This window comes from Papaver somniferum, unplaced genomic scaffold (genome assembly GCF_003573695.1).
Source record: "Papaver somniferum cultivar HN1 unplaced genomic scaffold, ASM357369v1 unplaced-scaffold_21, whole genome shotgun sequence".
In the NCBI taxonomy this organism is placed as follows: domain Eukaryota; kingdom Viridiplantae; phylum Streptophyta; class Magnoliopsida; order Ranunculales; family Papaveraceae; genus Papaver; species Papaver somniferum.
Window position 1 is genome coordinate 10801261 of NW_020631041.1, and position 7830 is coordinate 10809090.

A 7830-nucleotide genomic window follows, 5' to 3' on the forward strand; every position below is an offset into this window, starting at 1 on the left:
GTATAGCGGATATCTCTTTATCTAGCAGTTGTGCAGATGTGTCTCCCCTTTTCTTCAGTCAGCTTTAGAGCTGACACCTTTAATTTCTCTGGCATTCTACTTACTTGGAGATAGGTTGAGAATATGTATGTCCTCATAGCTCTTTGGATACTTGTGACCAATTAGGAGTACAGGTTTTGTGGGTATATCTCTGGTAATCCCTCCCGAGACTATAACTCGGCCACTAGGGCCACCTAGGGGTTTAAAGGCTTATTGCATACGCTAAATGCAATCGACGATGCCTGCGACAGTGAGTTAGGATTTTATTTTGTAGTTTTGATTTGCTCGGGACTAGCAAATAATAAGTTTGGGGGTATTTGATAGACGCATTTATGTGTCTAATATATCTCAATTGTATATAGTGTTAGTGCTCGATTTTGTACTTATTTGGTTATTTTATTTATTTGTAGGTGTTTTTGGAAAAATAAGGTTTTGCGGCGAAAATGGCTAAAAATGTGGCATTTGGACCTCCGTAGATAACGTACCAGAAGTGCCCCAGAAGTATGTTGGAGACACCCCGAAAGTACCCCGGAGGAACCCCGAAAAAGTGCGGAAAACATCCCAGAAATATTGCTAAAGGGACACCGGAACTGGATAGGGGGAGGTCATCTTCAAAGTTTCAAAACTGGATTTTGGCGGGAAAAAAGGCAGCAGCGTCAACAGTTTTGGATCAAGGATTTGAGCGACCTAGGAGGCGATTCATTGGGCAAATTTGGTACCCACGGACTCTACAAGACATAATGGACTTGTTAGAAGCGATTAGACCCATCTAATTGGGCTGGATAAGTCAGAAAATCCACACAAAGTCAAGACAGTGCACACGATCCCTGTTTAGGGTTTTGAATTGGTTTGAAAGATTTGGGAGAGATTCTTGCGTGGAATATACTTCAAAACAGTTGAGTCCAAGTCCTAGAAGATATTTGAGTCAAGAGAATAGCTAAAAACAGCCTGGAACACAACAAGAAGAGGATTATTCTTCAAACAACCCGTAAAGAATAATGGAGATTTCTAAGGGGTTTGATAGAGTTTCAAGGTGATTCAAAGCCTATAAATAGTTGGGTTTAAGTCATAGAAGTTTTTTGGAAACCCTGAGGAGAGAATTGGGACGCAGAGGAGCGAAGAAGAAGGATTAACAACAATTCCCACCTACTGCTGCTGCTGCCATTAGAGGACCTTGAAGAACACGAAGAACGGTCTGCTCAAAGCAGTCTTATTTTCTACAGCGTCAACAGCAGCAGCGGGGTGTCGTTGTTTTACTGCAGCTTACTGGTATCGTTTCTTTCTGGACGTATTTTGTGGGTCACAGAACCACTGTTTTATATTTTTCACTCTTTTAATCATATTTTGAGCATCAAGTATGTATTTTTAGAACATGATTATTATGAGTAGTGATTAGAAGTCATAACTTTAGGTCATTCTAGAAACATGTGTAGATACACTTTACACTCTTATCACGTGTCTTTAGTTGTTATCAGTGCTAGGATTGTTCCTTTGATAGCTAGATTGACATCTCCATTTTGCTGTGAGCTTCTAATGTCTTGCACATGTCACATTTCATGGAATCTGAGCTTATATTTTGGCCTAGAACTTTGTAGGTACGTTCTAAGCAAACCTTCACGAGACTTCACTCGTCCACTAGGGACACTTAGTGGTTTAAAAGGCTTAGTGCATACGCTAAATGCATTCGAGAGACCAGCGACAGTGGTATAGGTAGGATTTCCTTAGTTTTGTTTTACTTGAGGACAAGTAAAATTCAGGTTTGGGGGTATTTGGTGAGTGCTAAAAATTGCATATTTATATATATTTTTCTTGGCAATTAACTCATCTTTTGTGCCCTAATTCTCCATTTTAACCCATATTCTGTATTTTCATTGTTTTCAAGAATAAATATTTTTATTAATTAATTTTGCATTTTTAGGTACTAAATAAAGTTTGGATGAATTGCGGAGCGGAAAAGAGCAGAAAAGTGATGGAAGCCAAGAGGAATCACACAAGGAAGCCGCGAAGAATGTTGTGCACAAGACCAAAAGGCTAGAAGTGGGCTTGAAGAGGAATAATTGTTCTTAAAGAAGATATGAGCTTGGCATACCCAAGGCCCAAAAACCCTCACCCAAATCCATTTCCTATATCCATACCTGTTTCCCTTTCTAGCCATCAGATTGGATCATCTCATCATCCTACGGTCGCTTCATCGTCGTTCATCGAAGTCTGAAGCTCCTGTCAAACACTACAACACCTAACTCCATCTTGAGCCGTCAGTTTCGTTGTATCAGGCATTCAACGGTCGCTCAAGACCTGCTTCCATCTTGCCGTTAGATCCATTTCAGAAGTGATAATCCAACGCTCATCTTCGTTGTTCATAAAAATTTGCTGCACCCGCTCAACACCACAATACCTAACCCTACCCAAAACAGAACCAAACGCGCCCCAACCTAATTCCCATCGAGTTTCCTTCTTCTCCATCTCTTCTCCCTCACCCCCGATGCAGAACCCATTTCCACCACCTGCTCCACCACCACCTGCTCTGCCTCACCACCAACTCCGTCTGCACCTTCCATACCGCCACCACTCGAGCCATCATCACTTCTAACAACCAAGACCTACCTTTCTAGCCACTTATATTATCATCTCCTAATCGTTTCATCTCACAGGAACCCTAGGTTAGGAGTTGATGAAATAGGTGAGGTTAGAGGATAAATCGAAGGCATGGGTAGCATCAGCAGACGAGAAGGAAGCATGGGTGAGAGTTATCAATCGTTTTCAGAGATTAGGTAAGGATTTTTTGTAAAACCCTAATTTTATAATTTGGGGATAAATTGGGGAAATTGGTTGTACGCCCAATTGGAAGCATGGGTCACGAATTAGGGTGGTTATCAGTGTGTTAGGTGAGGGAATTGTGAGTTTAATTGAACTTTTTAGCAAACCCTAATTTTGCTGATTTGGGGGAATTTTGGGGTTTCAACTGTATGTATAAATATGGGTCTTTGGATGTTGTTTAGGGCATGCCTGGACTAGCCAGTGCTTCACCCAAGAGGACTGGAATAGCCAGTGCCTCAAGGGTTAGTTTTTACTTTAAATGATGTTGTAAATTTCAAATGTTTTTATCCTATCCATGCTTTGATCTTGTTGTGCTTGAATTGTCTAGGATTGAATATCCTTATAGGTTGTTAAAACACTAAGCAAGCTTCTCTGCGGATAGTTGCAGTGTGAGAGCCCCAACTATCACAAGGTTTAGAATTCATCTTAGTGCCTTTAGCCTCCTTTCTAGACCAACCCTTAGATGAACAGCCGGCTTTGAACCGCAACTGTCATCTAGTTATTCAGAAAGCCTAGAAGCTGACTGATAACTAACAAGGGACAAGAACATAGCTGGAGGACGTGCCTTTGTTTCTTTATCACTTCCCTTGGCTCACAGCCTTGGTTTGTTTATCTTTGTTTCAATGTTTCTTATTCACTGCCACTGAATTTCACTTTCTTTGTTCTCTGTCACTGTTACCTCATTGCTTTAGTTACTGCCTTGTTAATTTAGATAACTAGCTTAAAAACTTCAACTATACACCCTAGTCTCTGTGGTTCGACCCTGCCTAACACACTCACTACAACAGCCCTGTGCACTTTCAGGTATCAGTTTGTGACTCTTTTAGAGAGCCACAACTAGTTCTGACTGGAATTGAAGGTCTAAAGAGCAAAACCGAATTTTTAAAGAAAATCCTAGACAACTGTACACGCTTTGTTATCATAAAATCGGCCTGAAATATTTTATGGATTCTTACACGTGATTTTTTTCTATGATCTGTAAGGTCTCAAATGAGCCATTATTTGTCTAGTTCCGACTGGAATTGATGGTCTAAATGGCAAAACCGAATTTTTAAAGAAAATCTTAGACAGTTAAACACGCTTTCTTATCGTAAAATCGACCTGAAACATTTTATGGATTCTTACACGTGGTATTTTTCTATGATCTGTAAGGTCTCAAATGAGCCATTATTTGTCTAGTTCTGACTGGAATTGAAAGTCTAAAGAGCAAAACCTTTTTAAAGAAAAGCCTAGACACCTGTACACGCTTTGTTATCGTAAAATCGGCCTGAAATATTTTATGGATTCTTACACGTGATATTTATCTATGATCTGTAAGGTCTCAAATGAGCCATTATTTGTCTAGTTCCGACTGGAATTGAAGGTCTAAAGGGCAAAACCAAATTTTCAAAGAAAAGCTTAGACAGCTGTACACGCTTTGATATCGTAAAATCGACCTGAAATATTTTATGGATTCTTGCATGTGATATTTTTCTATGATATGTAAGGTTTCAAATGAGCCATTATCTATCTAGTTCTGACTGGAATTGAAGGTCTAAAGAGCAAAACCGAATTTTTAAAGAAAAGCTTAGGCAGCTGTACTCGCTTTGTTATCGTAAAATCGGCCTGAAACATTTTATGGATTCTTGCATGTGATATTGTTCTATGATCTGTAAGGTTTCAAATGAGCCATTATCTGTCTAGTTCCGACTGGAATTGAAGGTCTAAAGAGCAAAACCGAATTTTTAAAGAAAAGCCTAGACAGTTGTACACGCTTTTTTATCTTAAAATCGTTCTGAAATATTTTATGGATTCTTGGACGTGATATTGTTTTATGATATGTAAGGTTTCAAATGAGCCATTATCTGTCTTGTTCTGACTGGAATTGAAGGTCCACAGAGCAAAACCGAATTTTTAAAGAAAAGCCTAGGCAGCTGTACATGCTTTGTTATCGTAAAATCGGTGTAAAATATTTTATGGATATTTACACGTGATATTTTTCTATGATCTGTAAGGTTTCAAATAAGCCATTATCTGTCTAGTTCTGACTGGAATTGAAGGTCTAAAGAGCAAAACCAAATTTTTAAAGAAAAGCCTAGACAAGCTGTACATGCTTTGTTATCGTAAAATCGGCGTTAAATATTTTATGGATACTTACACGTGATATTTTTCTATGATCTGTATGGTTTCAAATGAGACATTATCTTTCTAGTTCTGAATGGAATTGAAGGTCTAAAGAGCAAAACCGAATTTTTGAAGAAAAGCCTAGGCAGCTGTACACGCTTTGTTATCGTAAAATCGTCCTGAAACATTTTATGGATTCTTACACGTGGTATTTTTCAATAATCTGTAAGGTCTCAAATGAGCCATTATTTGTATAGTTCCGACTGTAATTGAAGGTCTAAAGGGCAAAACCGAATATTTAAAGAAAAGCCTAGGCAGCTGTACACGCTTTGTTATCGTAAAATCGGCCTGAAACATTTTATGGATTCCTACATGTGGTATTTTTCTATGATATGTAAGATCTCAAATGAGCCATTATTTGTCTAGTTCTGACTAGAATTGAAGGTCTAAAGAGTATAACCGAATTTTTAAAGAAAAGCCTAGACAACTGTACACGCTTTGTTATCGTAAAATCGGCCTGAAACATTTTATGGATTCTTACACGTGATATTTTTCTATGATCTTTAATGTCTCAAATGAGCCATTATTTGTCTAGTTCTGACTGGAATTGAAGGTTTAAAGAGAAAAACCGAATTTTTAAAGAAAACTTAAGACAGTTGTACATGATTTGTTATCGTAAAATCGGCGTTAAGTATTTTATGGATACTTACACGTGATATTTTTCTATGATTTGTAAGTTTTCAAATGAGACATTATCTGTCTAGTTCTGACTGGAATTGAAGGTCTAAAGAGCAAAACCGAATTTTTAAAGAAAAGCCATTATTTGTCTAGTTGTACACGCTTTGTTATTGTAAAATCGTCATGAAACATTTTATGGATTCTTACACGTGGTATTTTTCAATAATCAGTAAGGTCTCAAATGAGCCATTATTTGTATAGTTCCGACTTGAATTGAAGGTCTAAATGGCAAAACCGAATTTTTAAAGAAAAGCTTAGACAGTTGTACACGCTTTGTTATCGTAAAATCGGCCGGAAAAATTTTATGGATTCCTACATGTGGTATTTTTCTATGATCTGTAAGGTCTCAAATGAGCCATTATTTGTCTAGTTCTGACTGGAATTGAAGGTCTAAAGAGTATAACCGAATTTTTAAAGAAAAGCCTAGACATGTACACGCTTTGTTATCGTAAAATCGGCCTGAAACATTTTATGGATTCTTACATGTGATATTTTTCTATAATATTTAAGGTCACAAATGAGCCATTATTTTTCTAGTTCTGACCGGAATTGAAGGTCTAAAGAGCAAAACCGAATTTTTAAAGAAAAGCCTAGACAATTGTACACGCTTTGTTATCGTAAAATCGGCCTGAAATATTTTATGGATTCTTACACGTGATATTTTTCTATGATCTGTATGGTTTCAGATAAGCCATTATTTGTCTAGTTCTGACTGGAATTGAAGGTCTAAAGAGCAAAACCGATTTTTTAAAGAAATGCCTAGACAGCTGGACACACTTTGTTATCGTAAAATCGGCCTGAAATATCATATGGATTCTTACACGTGATATTGTTCTATGATATGTAAGGTTTCAAATGAGCCATTATCTGTCTAGTTCTGACTGGAATTGAAGGTCTAAAGAGGAAAACCGAATTTTTAAAGAAAAGCCTAGACAACTGTACATGCTTTGTTATCGTAAAATCGTCCTGAAATATTTTATGGATTCTTACACGTGATATTTTTCAATGATCTGTAAGGTTTCAGATGAGCCATTATTTGTCTAGTTCCGACTGGAATTGAAGTTCTAAATAGCAAAACCGAATTTTTAAAGAAAAGCCTAGACAATTGTACACGCTTTTTTATCTTAAAATCGGCCTGAAATATTTTATGGATTCTTGCACGTGATATTGTTCTATGATATGTAAGGTTCCAAATGATCCATTATCTGTCTAGTTCTGACTGGAATTGAAGTTCTACAGAGCTAAACCGAATTTTTAAAGAAAAGCCTAGACAACTGTACACGCTTTGTTATCGTAAAATCGGCCTGAAATATTTTATGGATTCTTACACATGATATTTTTCTATGATCTGTAATGTCTCAAAGGAGCCATTATTTGTCTAGTTCCGTCTGGAATAGAAGGTCTAAACGGCAAAACCGAATTTTTAAAGAAAAGCTTAGACAGCTGTACACGCTTTTTTATCGTAAAATCGACCTGAAATATTTTATGGATTCTTGCATGTGATATTGTTCTATGATCTGTAAGGTTTCAAATGAGCCATTATCTATCTAGTTCTGACTGGAATTGAATGTCTAAAGAGCAAAACCGAATTTTTAAAGAAAAGCCTAGACAGCTGTACACGCTTTGTTATCGTAAAACGGCCTGAAATATTTTATGGATTCTTACACATGATATTTTTCTTTGATATGTAAGTTCTCAAATGAGCCATTATTTGTCTAGTTCCGACTGGAATTGAAGGTCTAAAGGACAAAACCGAATTTTTAAAGAAAAGCCATCATTTGTCTAGTACACGCTTTGTTATTGTAAAATCGACCTGAAATATTTTATGGATTCTTGCATGTGATATTGTTCTATGATCTGTAAGATTTCAAATGAGCCATTATCTATCTATTTCTGACTGGAATTGAAGGTCTAAAGAGCAAAACCGAATTTTTAAAGAAAAGCCTAGACAGTTGTACACGCTTTTTTATCTTAAAATCGTCCTGAAATATTTTATGGATTCTTGCACGTGATATTGTTTTATGATCTGTCAGGTTTCAAATGAGCCATTATCTGTCCAGTTCTGACTGGAATTGAAGGTCTAAAGAGGAAAACCGAATTTTTAAAGAAAAGCCAAGACAGCTGTACATGTTT